We start from the raw sequence: 15,561 nt of genomic DNA, 5'->3' as shown, positions 1-15,561 counted from the left end.
AAATGTTTGTCTCATTGATACAGAAAACTTTGCAGAAAAACTACGTTTATCAAGATTTTAGATTTTCATTCAAATTTTCATTTTATTTTTTGAAAGCTATAATGAAGAAAAAATAGAGCTTTTTACATAGTTTTACTCTGTAGTCTATTTTTTTATCCCATCTCCCTTTGTCTGAGTTCTCATTTCTCTTAATTTATAGAGTCATTGAATGGTAGGGGTTGGAAGGGACCTTTAGACATCATCTAGTCCAACCCCTCTGCAGAAGCAGGTCCACCTAGATCAGGTCGCATAGGAACATGTCCAGGAGGGTTTTAAAAACCTTCAAGGAAGGAGACTCCACACCCTCCCTGGGCAGCCTGTACTAGTGCTCCTTCACCATTACTGTAAGTTTTTTCTTATGTTTCAATGGAACCTTTTGTGTTCGATCTTCATCCCATTACCCCTTGTCCTGTTAGATGTTTCAACCCCCTGACATCCACCATTTAGATACTTATAATTATTAATGAGATCCCCTCTCAGTCTCTTCTTCTCTAGACTAAACAGCCCCAGTTCCTGCAGCCTTTCCTCATATGAAAGATGTTCCAGAACCCTGATCACCTTGGTGGCCCTGCACAGGACTCTCTCCAGCAGTTCTCTGTCCCTCTTGAGCTGGGGAGTCCAGAACTGGAGACAGGACTCCAGATGAGGCCTCAGCAGGGCAGAGTAGAGGGAGAGGAGGCACCTCTTGCATCTTGCCCATCTTTTTGCATCAAAATTTGTCTTCTAACTAGTTGTGAGCAAGTCTTTGGTGAAATACGTTGATTTCACATTGGATAATCAAAAAGCAGTGGTGAACTTCTTAGGATTCACAAATACAGTGTGCAAATCTCATTGAAAAAAATCTTCTCAGCTTGCCTAGAATGAGTATGTCAGGAAAGCAGCTTGTCCAACTATACTTTTCTGTCCAGTAGTTTTGCAGGTGGTTTTGCTCTTCTTAGAGTGCTGAAGGCTAGAGGTGAGGTGTTGTGGACATCATCCGGCCGCCATCTTCATCAAATTTGTGCAGCAGTTGATTCTGAAAGGGACTAGGAGGACCATATTTAACCAATTGAAAGATCATTTCTGTTTGCCAAACATCCATTTATTTTTAACTGTGCTTTGATTTTTTTAACAAATACTTTGTTACTCTAACTATGGGCTTTATATCTATCATGTACACACATCCATCTTTACATGTCATTGAGACCTTTATTTTTTTGCCACATTGACCCATCCCATGAGCATTTAATCTTTTTCTGGTTTTGCCACAGGGCTTTTCACAAAAAATATGTTGCTGACATTCTAAATCTGAGTCTCTGTTTCTAGTAAGAACTTTTTTTATTACTCATTCCTAAAGAAAGCCAATCCTCTCTTTCACAGCAGGAAAGTAGATTTCAATAGTGAGAAAGGTAAAAAGATAGATGTTAATATAAAGTAACATTTTCCTTATTGACAGAGATAAGGATTATCCTATACTATTTGATTTTCTGCGGAGACCAAAGACCACCCAAATTCCCGTTTGAATTACTTTCCAGTGTTAAGCTTGACCAGCTGCAGGGCTGAGGATTTTAAAGATGATTTCTCATTCCCATCTGTATATAATGGTGGCTTTATGCCTACATCTGCTTCAGATAATTTTTTTTACTTTTCTTTTAAGGACTGAATCTTCTTCCTGAATGTCTGTTTACCTTTTCCCAGGTAAGGCCAAAGGTGGTCTCTGGGCAATTCTAAGCCATCATCCATGTTGTGCTAGGCTCTGTCACATCATTCCCAAGTTATTGTCTTCTACTTTGTGTCAAGCAAAAAGAGGAAAAAAGCTACATGAGAGAGACATGCCAGAGACTGCAGAGCTGCAGAGACAATTCAAAAGTGGGATCAATCATAAAACTCCTACTGCTTGCATGACAGTGATATGTAAGTCTAGAAAACTGTTATACTTCTTCATCTAAAATCTCGTCTATGTTAAAAATTACTTGCTTCTTACTGTGCATCACAGCCTAGTAGTACTGGGTACAGTACTGGTACAGAGTCCATGTTTGTGATGTTGTGTGTGGGACTAGACAGAACAGTCAAATTAATGGAAAAGTTCATGTTGTTTTCTGTCTTATACTATTTCCAAATGCAGAATTAATAAAAAATTACTGCTTTACCTTTCTTCCAATACTGTTATCTAGTTTTTGATATTGACTTTTTTTATGATCTATCAATTCTCTAGCCTCCAGAAGTAATTTTTCATTTATACTGGAAGTTTACTGTTGGAGACTCAAGAGCAGGATTATAGATTAAGCAAATTGTATCATTTTAATAGTTCTTTGTTTTAATCCAAATTATGAAGTTTTTTTCAAGAACAAACTAAAATATAAGTAATGTGAAAAATGCCAGTCCAGCTTCAGTCTCTATAGGATTTCTAATTAAAAAACTGACTCATAGACTACATTGGTTATTAATGAACCATCTAAACAGAGAGATAAGAAATAACACCAAACCTTAAAACACTTTCCTCTCCTCCTCCCTCCTTCAGGACTCTCCTTTCTTACCCCCCACAGAAGTACGGGGAATGGGAGATGGAGGTTACGGTCTGTTTGTTACAGATGGACTTTGCCACTGCTTCTTCTCAGGAGGAGGCTTCCTCACACTTCCCAGTGCTACACTGTGTGGTCCCTCCTATGGGAGACAGTCCCTCACGAACTTCTCCAAGGTAGGTCCTTCCCATGGGCTACAGTTCCTCATGAACTGCTCTGGCATAGGGCCATCCATGAGGGCAGCTCCTCACACCCTGCCCCAATGCGTGTCATCCACAGACAGAATAGACCTTCAGGTACCAACTGCTCCAGTCTGAGTCCATCAAAGAGTCACAAGTTCTGACAGCAAACCTGCTCTGGCATGGACTCCTCTCTCCCCACAGGCTCCCAGGTCCTGCCAGGAACTTACTCCACTGTGAGCTTCCCATGGAATCACAGGTAGGTCTCAGTGATTTGATCCATACACTTATATTGCTACTATAGAAAGTATTTACCACCAGTGTGAGAATCATCCTTCTCTTTATCTCCTTTTCCTCCCCTTTGTCTGTAGTTTTTGAGTTACCTTAGGGACCCTAATAACACAGAAACATAAAGATTAGCAGCCATTCAGCATGTAGCCACTGTTGCTAATCAAAATCATCATAAGCAGCCATCCTGAGGTTTGAGGAGGTCTTGATGAAAAGTGTACCTTTACTTTCGCAAAATATTACAAGGACACACATTGCATTGGATAGAAGCCCAGGGGACAATGTTTATCTGGAGATTCCCACTTCTTCTCCCCCTTTCTCTCTCTTACTTTCTCTACTCTGATTTTTTAAATTTTGTCTAGAAGTAAATTTCAGCCTGTAGAGCAGATGAATGACATTAGGTACAGAGCCTCCTAATAAATCTTCATGAGTGTGAAACTGTGTCAACCTAGTTTGTGTAACAGAAGAACCATAAAGCAAAAAGACTGAAAATAATAACCTACCAAGTAAGACCATGTTCATGCAAAGTAACATAGAAGTGCCTGGGACTGTTCCCTGACCTTGAGGCTATCTGTCAGGTGTCATCAGTGTTCACATAGCTTTGTTTATGACTGCGTCTGTTCATCCTGATGAGAACAAACCTGGTATAGGCCAGCAGTGTCTCAGTCCATCAGGTAGTAATTTAGCTCATATAATGTCATATAACAGATACTGAGGACTTGTTTCAGTCATGTACACAAGCACCTGATGCCAAGCTGAGCTGCCTATAGAGTCTGAAAAATCCTAATGGTGCAGGCAATGATCATGGGAGGCCTGTGAAAAACATCATCTTGGGCCAGGAAGGACACCTCAAAGCCTCTCACATGATGCCTGAAACCTACATGTAAGCAATAGTATTGAGCACTTATAGCTGGTGAAGAGTAGTTCTTTAGGTTTTACTCAGCGTTCTTTAGATTGCCATTGACTGCACTAGGAGCTTAGAAAACTATGCTGTGACTCAGTTACCAACATAGACAGCAAGTGACAGACGAGGCATCTCCAAAGATATGACAGCTATCATAAAGGACTTACAAGATGTTTGATTTTCTGGATTTGTAGAAACTGTTGACATCATTGGTCGACTAAAATGACACTACACTTTTCAGATAACTAATCCTTTAAGTGCATGGGAAAACACTTAATTTGAAGTGCTTTGTTCTTGATTTGAATCCTGCCTTTGGAACCTATGATGATGACTGACTGGAAAAGCCTTTAAATATAGTGAGTGTTCTTTGTCATTCTGCATGGTAAGATGCTACTTGCATGAGTAATACTGGTATAACTGGCCTCTACATTCAAGCAAAACAAAATAGAAAAGTTGCACATTAGTTAACAAATTAAAGCTTGATAAAGTCAAGCTGTGACAGTCTTCCATCTACTGTCATAGTTCATCCTATGTACTAACTACACACCATGAGCACATGAATAAAGTTATTACAGTCTGAATAAACAAAGCAAGAAAAGATTTCTAAAAAAGTCTTTATCTTTTAATATTTCTTGACAGTTTATTCCATTAAGCTTTGTTCCTATATTAAAGTATCTGCTTCATATTAGAACATATTGAACACCTTAAAAACCTGACCAGAGAGCTGACAGGAGATCAATAATTTCATAATTACTTTTTTCTCAGAATGCTCTAATAGCTTAATACTAGGAGTAAACCACACACATACATATCCTGCTTTCACCATAGTTTTTTTTTTTTTATGTACCAAAAGGGATATCGGAACATTTTTAGTATGTTCTCATATGCAAGGTTGTTGAAAGACATTGGAAGATGAAGGAAGAGGAGATCACAAGAAATGAGTAGGATTATAAAAGACTTAGAAATAAGCTTCAATTTCATTGAAACAAGTACCTATATTGTTTGCCTTTAAGGAAGTTTTAAACCCTTATCTGAAGGATCCTTGTCACTGCAAAATGAACTAATGTTACAATGATTCAATATTGTACGTGATGTTTCTGAGCTGGAGTGTTCGGAATTCATTGTCTCTGTCACGTAGGGTTGAGAAATAATAGGCAGGTACTGAGAAACCAGCATCCTCCTGGAGATGTCCTAGTGAAAGTTTTCTGAACTCTCTTTTTGAGCTTTGAGCAAAGTAAAACATGAAAAAGTAAAGAAGAGTGGGAAATGGAGAAGTTGGAAATATAGAGTTAGAAGTAGTGAATGTGAAATAGAGAGAACAGAAACCTGAAGAAGTCAAAGGTAATGAGAGGAATGGAAGATATTCAGGTTTCTGAGAACCACTGTTTACCCTAGGAAATACGTGATTTCATGCTAAGGAGCGTGTTATGCCACTATTTTTTTGGAGGGTATGCCTAGGTATGCTTGGTGTACCTCTGGAGCTCTGTGCAGAATGATGATACTTTACAGTTCTGCTTCAGCACCCTATTCTCAAATCAGAGTCACATCAGTAGATTTGTTTCATTCCCATTCCCGTTTCATTTCCCTTGGTACCCTTTAGTGAACTCCAGTGATTATGAGGATAAGGGATTATTTACACACTCTAGATCCAGGCAGAGATCAGGCTTTGCAAACATTTATATTATGGTCTGCAAATTTATTGTCTTTTGTGACTTGCATTAACCTAAACAGTGATTACTAGTCATGTTATTAACCTATTCTATAACCTACAATATAGATAATGCTACTTTGGATAACATCTAAAAGCTTCAGACTCATTTAACATACTTTTATTTTATTTTTTTTTCTTTTTCTAGCAATGTGTTAAAGCTGTTCACAGGATTTTAAGAATCTCAGAAGATTAATCAATGAAAAAAAAAAAAGTTTCTGATTCCCCCAAAGGTTTGGTGATAGCTTACTGAAGTTAATGAAAGTATTGCTGTTTAGCATTTCTTCTTGATTTGCAAAAAAAATGACCATTTTCTACTATAAGCTTGACCAGATAGGGAGTTACTTTTAATTAGGTAGATCAGGAGGCATGTAAATAGGAAATCTATCAAGAAACAGAATGACTTCTACTTAGAATACACAGTAGAAGACTGTCTTGGTGTTTATGGGTTGTGATCTTGTTTAATTGTTGCAAACAGATAAGGTGATTTACTGAGAAACCATATTATTACAAGTCACAATAGTTTGTAGGAACTAAAATGTTAAGCCTTAGTGAGAGTATTTTCTCATGTCCATGACATATTCTGGAGAACAGCAAGTAAATTTAAGAACCATTTATAACCTATTCTTAACAGGTCATTTTGACAGAGTATTGAAAATATGAACACGCAGTTCAGAACTGGTCAGAAATGGAATAAAAGATTCTATTTTTCTCACTCATCTCAAAATTCATTACTAGATTTTTTTTTTTTTAATTTTCTTTTTAATAGCAGCTTGTTTGCTCTAAAAAATACAGAAAGAGATGTGGAGGAAGGACTCTTGAAAATGTCATCCATGTTTTGAAAAGGGGAAGCTTTACATTTTCACTTCCAAAATCTCAGCTTTAAAAGGAACATAGTCTGCTGGGTAAGGCAGAAAATGTTAAAAGCTGACAAAAGAAATAACTTCAAACATTACTGAGTTCCAGTTTGTTTTTGAACCTGTGCCTCAGGCTTTCATTTTATATTTAATGCTGTTTCCTGAGTCTAATTGTTCCAAAGAAGCAGTGATGAAAGCTAAAGAAAGAAACCCTGTAACAATTTTCAAAATCTGCTTTTGGTGATATCTACTGGTTAAATAAATCCCTCTCTGTAAAGTTCATTTGTGGTGAACTCCTGAAGAAACAAGATGTTTTACATCCAAAATGTTCTCACAGATTACTAGTGGGAACCATCAATGAGTTTACTGTTCCTGGACGAGTTTTTGTTCACTTTACTTGCATTTCCACTTGCACTTTCTTTCCGGCCCTCTGTACACATTCACAGAGTGATCTCAGTATTTTGGAGCAAGTGGTGTATAGCAAGTATTCTTGCTCCTTTGCCAGGTTTCTATTCCATTTCTGTAGGCAAAGTAGCCATGCAGAGTCCATGAAGAGTTTCTGCTGATGTTGCAGAGGAAAACTTAAACCACATTTTAATGGCCATGTTATTGAAGACAGCTACACTTTCATCCAGAGTATATGGAGCAATGAACCCTCATGGCTTCAAGGTGAAGCACAAATACTGATTTCAATTCTTCATCCTACTGTTACTTTTCCACTTTTGAGCAAGTTTTGTCTTTGCTTATCTCTCCATAAAATGGGTTAGGACAGGAATTTCTTGTCATCAAGGCATTTTATGTGGCTAATTAACTTATATTTGTAATGTCCTTTTATGGCACTTGTATGAAAAGCCTTACATTGCTGTTGTAATGAGTTCACTCTCTTCCTATCAACTGCAAATGAAGCAATGGCTGTTTTAATACTGAAACATATTGCTACTCTTAATTATGGGCTAGATTATTATCACTCTCAGCCCAGCTTGAAGGTACTCTCTTCTTTGAAATATCCATTTCTCAGGTTTGTGCTGTTAGGTTCAGCTAATTTATTTTTGTAATTGGAAAGGAAGTAAGTTTGAGGAGGCATCACTGTGCTTCATCTTGCCCATCAGGACTGAATAGCTTGTGGTCATTTGAATGTGTTAAGTATCCCGGAGTGCAGCCAGGAAAAGCTCTGTAAAATGTAAATTGCATTGCACTGAAAATGTAGCAGCTGTTCATAAGTGAAGAACAGGAAGGAAAGGCAGGTGAGCCTCAACTCAAGGTCTATGTGTGCTCAGTGCCATGGGTCTCTAACAGGGCACAAATCCATTTCTGACTCCTAGTATTTACAACATTCTATTATTTTGGTATCATTTGGAAGTTAATTACAGGGCCCATCAGCTCTTTTGGCTCAACAATATTTCAGTGAAAAGCATTCAGACATTATGTTACTGGTTGTAAGGGATATTATCAAGAAATCAGAGAAGTGTAATAGTCAAGGGATTTCTTTGTTAATAAAGAACTTGATGAAAAGCAAGCTACTTAACACTAAAATGAGTTGAAATATTGCTGATGGCAAATTTTGAAGTTAATTTGAAAAAAACAAACTTAGAAGACATTTTCAAGTTTACAGAATGCCGAAAATATGCAGAAAATTTGTAAAAATATAGATCTCAAGGTATAGAATCTGAAGACTTCTGTCATACAATTTTAAAAGTCATAAATCGGAAACCATTGTGTTTAAAGTGAAAAATTCAATGAATTATTCATATTGAAAGCCACATCTATCCACAGTTGCATTAGGTCTTATAATGATTGTTTAGAAACTACGTTAGGGAAAAGCTACAGCCTATGTTTTATCTGCACTTTGTCCACTGAGAAGACTGGTGTGCCAAGAAAGAGGCTGCTAATTATACCAGATGGTCACCGTGTTGCATGTTTAGGCAGAGCAGGCCCAATTGGGCTGGCTTTGGCAGGATCACACCTATAGCACACAATTTTCCAATGTGAACTGAAATCTGACTAGATTCTGTCAGAGTCTTTCACAATGCAGTAGCTGGAAATCGACATACCATCCTGCATCTTGCTGATGATAACGCATGACTCAGAGGGACAAACTTTGCCTCAACAGCTAGCAAGGAACTTGTTTCTGTAACATTTTTTTCCAGCATCAAGTATTTGTTCCCCTGCCAACTAATGTATATTTCAGTAGACATGGTATTTGTGGGCTGAATAGAGATGAGCTCACTTTATATTAATGTTTGCGTTCCCAAATGAAACATTCACACAATAATGATAATGCAGTATAAGGAAAATTGTTTCACATTTGCTTTTCTTTATGTACTCTGTTCATGGATTGTGTGAAGATTTACAGTGTATGCATCCAGCATGAAGTCATGCTTCAGTGCCAGTGCATTTCCTTGATTCTGCCTACTATATTTTTCAAATGAATAATATAATGCATATATATTTTGCCTCAGGAAAACAAATCCATCCTCACAAACCCCAGTGAGGAAGGAAAGTGTATTTTTACTTTAATAATTCCAAATATAAATGCTAAAATAGGGCCAGATCCCCAAAAATCATGAGGGTATCTTAAACATCATGAAAATATAAGAAATTGTAATACCTTTCAAGATGTCTTTTTTGTTGTTTTTTTTTTTAATTTTGAGTATTAAGAGACACTTGGGATGCATTTTCAAACTTTTTTTAAACCTTGGAGTCTAGAAAGTTATTTTTTGAAATAAAAACCTCCCAATACTTATGTATACATTTCAGACATAAAGTGAAATTTGAATAAATACATCATTATTTATTTTGACCTTCATACTAAGACCATGATCATGGCAAGGGGGCTGTCATATTTTTGCAGGCAAATAAATATGGCACATAATAACCAAACCGGGGATTTGTAATGAAAACTCTTTTCAGCAGGACATGCAATTCCCTTACAGTCTCTTGGAAATGCCAACTACAGATGAGTTCATTTCACCTTATCCAAGTTTGTTGTTTGGGATCTGTAATGGAAAAGATTCATATCACCTAATTCTATCTGTCTTGTAGGTGTCTAGCCTAAATGAGCTGCTAAGGTTCCTCTTACAGTTAATGGAGAGTGACAGGAACTTCCAGACTGCAATTCATTCCACCTGTCATAGACGCCTCCTCCTGGGGAAGAGTGAGTGTCTCTGCAGCCTCCACTGATTTTACAGGAAGTTTGAGACAGCTCATTCCCACCCTTATTTTTCACACAGTTGAGGCTGGAAGTGAGGGAACCCAGCACAAAGTCACTAAGAACCACTGCCCCTAGGTGTCATCTGAGTTCCCAAACTGAACCTGAACCAAACACTGAACATCACATACTACTTTGGTACTTGGTAGTTAAATTGAATGTAAACTTTTGTGCTTCTATGCGTTTGACAGCTTATGAAACAATTTGGTTTGTAATACATTTGCTTAAATGAAAATCTGATTAATTCCACTGTACTGAGTTATTAGAACTAATAGGTTTTGTTACATGTGTTGCAATTTAAGCATTGTAATTATTCAGAGCTGAGTGAATATCATAAAACATTTGTCATGAATATTTGCACACATTTTAAACAAAATTGTCCTTGACAGTGTTTGCAACAGTTAAATATTTGATTTTCATGTATATTTGGGTGAGATAATTTTCTTTTCATGAATATCAGCAGAGAGGGGATCTCACATGAAATTTCACACAAATATTTATTTAAGTAAATAGTTGTACCTGCAATATACTTGCCAGCATCTTTGAGAATCAATGAGGTGAATGGTCATGTGACTGGCAAAGCAGTTTGAAATGTATTAATAATAACTTCTGCAGACATCGCCAGGAAGAAGATGGGAATGAGAATCATTGTCTAGCATGATATCTCAATCATCCATTATTTCCACATACAAGGATACAACTTTAGACATCTTAGATTCATCTACCACTGGAACATCCATATTATGCACAAGTACACTGGGTTCCTGTACTGCATTTGTACTTGCATCTCTCCTGTTGCCTGGAGCAAGATTTGCAGTGTTTCCATTCGAGTTGAAGAGAGTGTGGGAAAGATTGAACATGTCAAAGAATGATCGCCTCTGATACCAGTCTTTTACATGGCACAATGCTTGATATTCATCCTGACAAGCTTTGTATTTCTGTGGCACTGGTGTTTGCACCTAACTTTGCCTACTCTCTTTGAAGTGAACAGAGAAAATTGATTATCATACCCAAACCTACAGTGGAAGTCAGGAAGGAGTGAGTTATGTTTGGTGTATCTACACTACAAGTGTTCCTCTACTTCATCCAATAACTCAGCTTTCCTCTTGCTCTTAGAACCTGTTACTTTCTTCATCTAAACCAGCTAAATGGCCTTGAGCTTGCTCTCTTCTAAGGTGGCACACAAGGGTCAGTAAGCTTCAGAGGCAATTTTCTATAAGCAATATAGGTGGTTGTCCCAGCTCCCAAGCCCAATAGGAAAGGTGTCATAACTCCCAAATCATTTTGCAGATTGTAGACCATATACCATTGTTCTCCTGATATTAAAATACCATTCCCTGTGACACAGTCACTGTGTCATTGCAGTCACCTTGAATTCAAAAAAAATGAATATGAATGATCGCAGTGTTCTAGGGTCAAGTGCTCTAGTGTGTGGAAGCAGACTGGTTCTGCTAAAGTGGGCAGCCCTGAGCACTGAGGACATGACATCGTCTTGCATCGAAGTACAACACTATTTAGCTGCATAAATGGACCTATTACTTCCCACTTTTAATAAAGGCCTTCTAGGCATCTACATTATTAATATCTAAAGATAGGTGGGATAACTTCTCCTTGACTTGGATGATATCTTTCATTTTCTGCCTTTTCAAGGGGAAAAAGACAGCTAAGAAGAAGATCAGGCCGGTGGGATGCTCCAGCATCTGTTGAGTGAGGAATGCACTGGCAGTTTCTCAGGACTAAAGAGAGCAAGTGTGTGAATCTAATGCCTGCTGCTCATTGAGTTAGTGCCTGGACCAATAAACCTCCTGTTAAAATGAGCCTGCTGTGACTGTTTTGTTGGTATTTTTAATTTAAACAATAGCTAATTAAATATGAAAGCAATTAGTATTTCTGTTCAAACAGCTGTCATGTAATGTCTGGTGCTGCAGTTATAATTCCTTAGCAGTATTGCAAATTGTTTAGAAGAAATGGCTTTTTGGGAGTGGAAGAGGAAATAGGGCAGTATTTTCTATGGATTTTGAAAACCACTGGCAGGTGCATTTTGCTTTTGCAGCTTCAATTTGGAAGCATGTGGGATGATTAGAAACATAAATATCTTTTGGAACTTTAGGCAGCATTAAAGTATACAATAGGCAGATGCTGTCTTCCAGCTTTTTTAACAGTGGAAGATTATCCTATGCAGGGTCTCAAAACCTCAGTGGAGAGGGAAAGTGTTATAGTCTTCCTCCGTCTTTGAGGTTCTTCAGACAGCCTAGTTTGATGACAGTAAAAAAAATGAGAACAAGTAAGGAACTGGTGAGGCCCAAAATCACCTGGATTTCTTGTTCTCTTGGCAGCAGATTGTAGTTTACATGAGGAAAAGCTAAGATATTCTTAGCTTTCCTTCACTTCCTACCTTACACTATAAGACAGTAAAGCCAGGAAGGCTCTCCAGTGATTTTGGTTTAATGAAGACACCCTGCCAGTGACAGGATGGGCAGTGGCCTAGATGTAGGCAATGAATGGAACAGTGTGTATCTCATCTTTCACTCTTCAATGCCCTTTATATTGGTTCAATATAAACCAATATATATTATATAGCCAATTCAATATTTTTATTTATATTATTAATTTATATAAATTGGAGTCAATAAACAAACTTGCAGTTATGTATGTCTAACAGAAGTCTGGGAAGTCTGCACACCTCTTCATGCCATTCTTACCCAATGCTCCTGTATTTGAGCATGGCCTTGCAGCATTTAAAAAGTTCAAAATTGTACAACCGTTCCATTAATTAATTGAGTCTGTTTCCTGAGCTGCTTATGCTAGAGACTTGCCTTTTAGCTGTAGTTCAGTCTGTACTTTTGTAATCTGAGCTGCTAATACAATTTTTTTAACAAACTAATAAAGAGATATACAAAATATTTTAGTTTCTTATTGGTGTTATCCTGACTTTCTGTGTTAAATCACCTAGTAACTTACTGATGTGGTTAAACAGAACTGCCATCACCATAAATTCTGTTCTTACATAAGAATATAGGGGAAAAAATATTCTTAAATCAGACCTCTATCTGGTGTAAATTTGCATAGTTTCTTCCAAATTAAAATCTCAATTTTGTTTACTGTGGTTGAGAACTGGGTCTACTCTTGGCTTTGGCTGGAAAGAGTACAAAGGAAACTCATTACTTCCAAGTTTCTTATTGTGAATAAATAATCGACATTGATCTATGTTCAGTCACCTTGTATACATTATTAAATACTTGTTTACTAAACAACCGTTACTGTTTAAAAAAGAACAACCAAAAACTTCACTGAAAAATACATTAAATCTCAGTATAAAATCAACCTAAGGAGTTTAGCAGTGAGGTGAGTGAAGTTCATTTAATTAAAAGATTGCTAGAGGGGAGACATTGGCAGATCAATTTTTTAAGTTTGTGGAATTATGCACTGATATGCAAGTTTAAAGTTACTGCATCTGATTGCAGAATATAACAAATGGGAAACATTATATATTTATGAATCATTCAATATCTTCCCCCTTTTTTTCAACTGGCTTATTGGAAAATTAAAAAAAAAATCCATTTGATGTTGTGACAGCCAGACTTAAATAGACATTACCAAAATATATATGAGAAAGTGTTAACTTACATTTCAACATGAAATTCTAATTCAAAATTCCACACAGTGGGAAACCAAGGAGTAAGTTTTATTGCCTGAAGACATGCAGAAACTGCTTTATAGGAAATTGTCTTTTTGATAACGGACACTAACTGATTATATTTTAACTTAATAATCTATTAAATAGATTAGTACCATTGATTTGTATTTGGGGATTTTTCAGAACTTCCTGAAACTTTAAACCTTTTAGTTCCTCATTAAGGTGTATATGTTAAAAAAATATACATAGTGGAAATGTTAAAAAAGTTTTAGTAAAAAAAGGTCCTTACAACTAATCAGTAGTCTCAGGATCAGAAGCCTGCCAATGCATATCCTTAACCGATCTTGGATGTTGAAAGTGTGTGAAACACTGAGATCCAAAGGTTTTGGAAGAGTCTATAAAGTCTGTAGCATCACCATAATTGTGAAAAATGCAGCATTTTTTAATTTTAAGTATTTCTACAGTGATCATATGAATGGCCTTTTATGGGTTCACATAAAACTGTGTTATTTTTATTAATATTTCTATTATTGTTTACTGTTATTGCACTATAACCTGTACTCTAGTTAAGGATCCCCTAGCATTTCCCACTACATTTCTCATTTTTGTAGGGGTTTATGACTCAGTCATTAAAATTCTCTGCAGGCTAGAAATTGGCAAAGGAGCTCACAGTCTGAAGTAATCTGTTTAATGAAAAAAATGGTAAAAAATAAATCTGTATGGTTAGAAAAAGGGTTGAGGAAGCCCATTGCTCCTTTAAGTAGTTCCTGAACTTTGTTTATTACAATTCTATTTTTAAAAAAGCTGTGGTTGCTTAGGAGAAAAGCCATACTCCCGTTCCCTTGGTCCTGAATCAGTCTTTGTTTGTAAGTTAGGAGGTGATTTACATTCATTCAGTCTTGGTGAAAAACACTTGTTTTGAATTGATGATATCTTACCTGAGGTTCACATATCTGAGTATCAAATAGGCAGACAGCAAGATATTGGACGTCTTAATTTATGGTTAGGTGTGAGTGGACTAAAACTTCTGTTTCACAATTATACCATAGTGGATAGCATGGCAGAAACTCCAGAACCAGCTTCAAATCAGCGTGAGCATGAATTTTCTCTGTTGTTGCTTTAGCATAACTCTTTGTTATCTTTTATCTGACTCCAAACATTTTTTTTTTCTTCTCATAGAACTACCTTGGTGTGTCTATATGAAAAATTTAATTTATGAGGTTTTCAGTTATATAGATGAACAGGATAATTCATGTTGTACTTGAGGATGTGTCTGGTCCAACCTTTTCCTCAAAGTAGGATTAGCTGTGGTATCCAACCAAGTTGATCAGAGCTTTGTCCAGTCTGATCTTGAAATTCTCCAAGGAGAGAGACTGCACAGCCTCCTTAGGCAGCCTGTTCCAACACTGACTTCCCTTAAAGCCATCTCTTTTTGAGGTTAAACAAGCCCAGCTCCCTCAGTCTCAACATTACAGGAAGTGTTCCAACTCCTAGTCAGCTTGGTGGCTTTCCACGGAATTCACTGCAGTTTGTCAATGTATTTCTTTTATCACAGAGTCCAAAAGTGGATGCAGATTTGGGCTAACAAGTGCTGAACTGGTGAAGATAATCACTTCTTTCAATCTCCTGGCTGTATCCCTGCTCATACAATCCAGGATGTTAGTAGTTCTAGTTGCTACTAGGATATACCAGTGGTTTGTCCAGCTCCTTGTCTATCTAGATCCATGGAGCCTTTTCTGAGCAGCAGCTTCTCAGCTTCTGTGGTTGCAAGGCATTGTTCTTTTCCAGGCAGTGGAACTTGAATTTCAGAAAGTTTCTTCTGAGCTATTCTTCCAGCCTGTCCAGGTCCTTCCACATGATAGCATGACTCCCAAGCATATTTACTGTTCTCTCCAAGCTTGACACCATCTACATGTTTGAAAAGCAACCACACCTCCAGGTCATTGATAAAGATGTTAAACATAACTGGCCTCAGAGAGACCTCATAGTATTCCACCTGTTACCATCCACAATGTAGAGTAAGGCCTAATAGCCCTTGGTCCACAACAATCCGACTAGCTTTTTACCGATCTGGTTGTACACTCATCCAGACTATAATGTCCTAATTTGAATATTAGACATTTTTTTATCTTTTGTAAATCCATTCTGACTGATCCCAGTCATTTTACTCTCCTTCATCTGCCTAGAGATGTGTTAAAAGAGCGCTTGCACAATTATTTTCCCAGAGACCAAAGTGATAC

General features: G+C 37.1%; 1 long non-coding RNA gene across 1 annotated transcript in view; it reads left to right on the top strand.

Annotated features, from left to right (window-relative positions):
• The window catches only part of LOC133624918 (uncharacterized), a 35,392-nt gene extending 21,950 nt beyond the window's left edge, over positions 1-13,442 (top strand). Inside the window, exons 3-7 of the long non-coding RNA XR_009818192.1 lie at positions 1,717-1,932; positions 2,540-2,716; positions 2,820-2,978; positions 4,153-4,267; positions 5,768-13,442. This is a non-coding gene — a long non-coding RNA (uncharacterized LOC133624918). The remainder of the gene's footprint in view (positions 1-1,716; positions 1,933-2,539; positions 2,717-2,819; positions 2,979-4,152; positions 4,268-5,767) is intronic.
• The last annotated feature ends 2,119 nt before the right edge of the window (positions 13,443-15,561 follow it).

This window comes from Colius striatus, chromosome 2 (genome assembly GCF_028858725.1).
Source record: "Colius striatus isolate bColStr4 chromosome 2, bColStr4.1.hap1, whole genome shotgun sequence".
NCBI lineage: Eukaryota > Metazoa > Chordata > Aves > Coliiformes > Coliidae > Colius > Colius striatus.
This window is presented reverse-complemented; position numbering and strand designations above follow the sequence as displayed.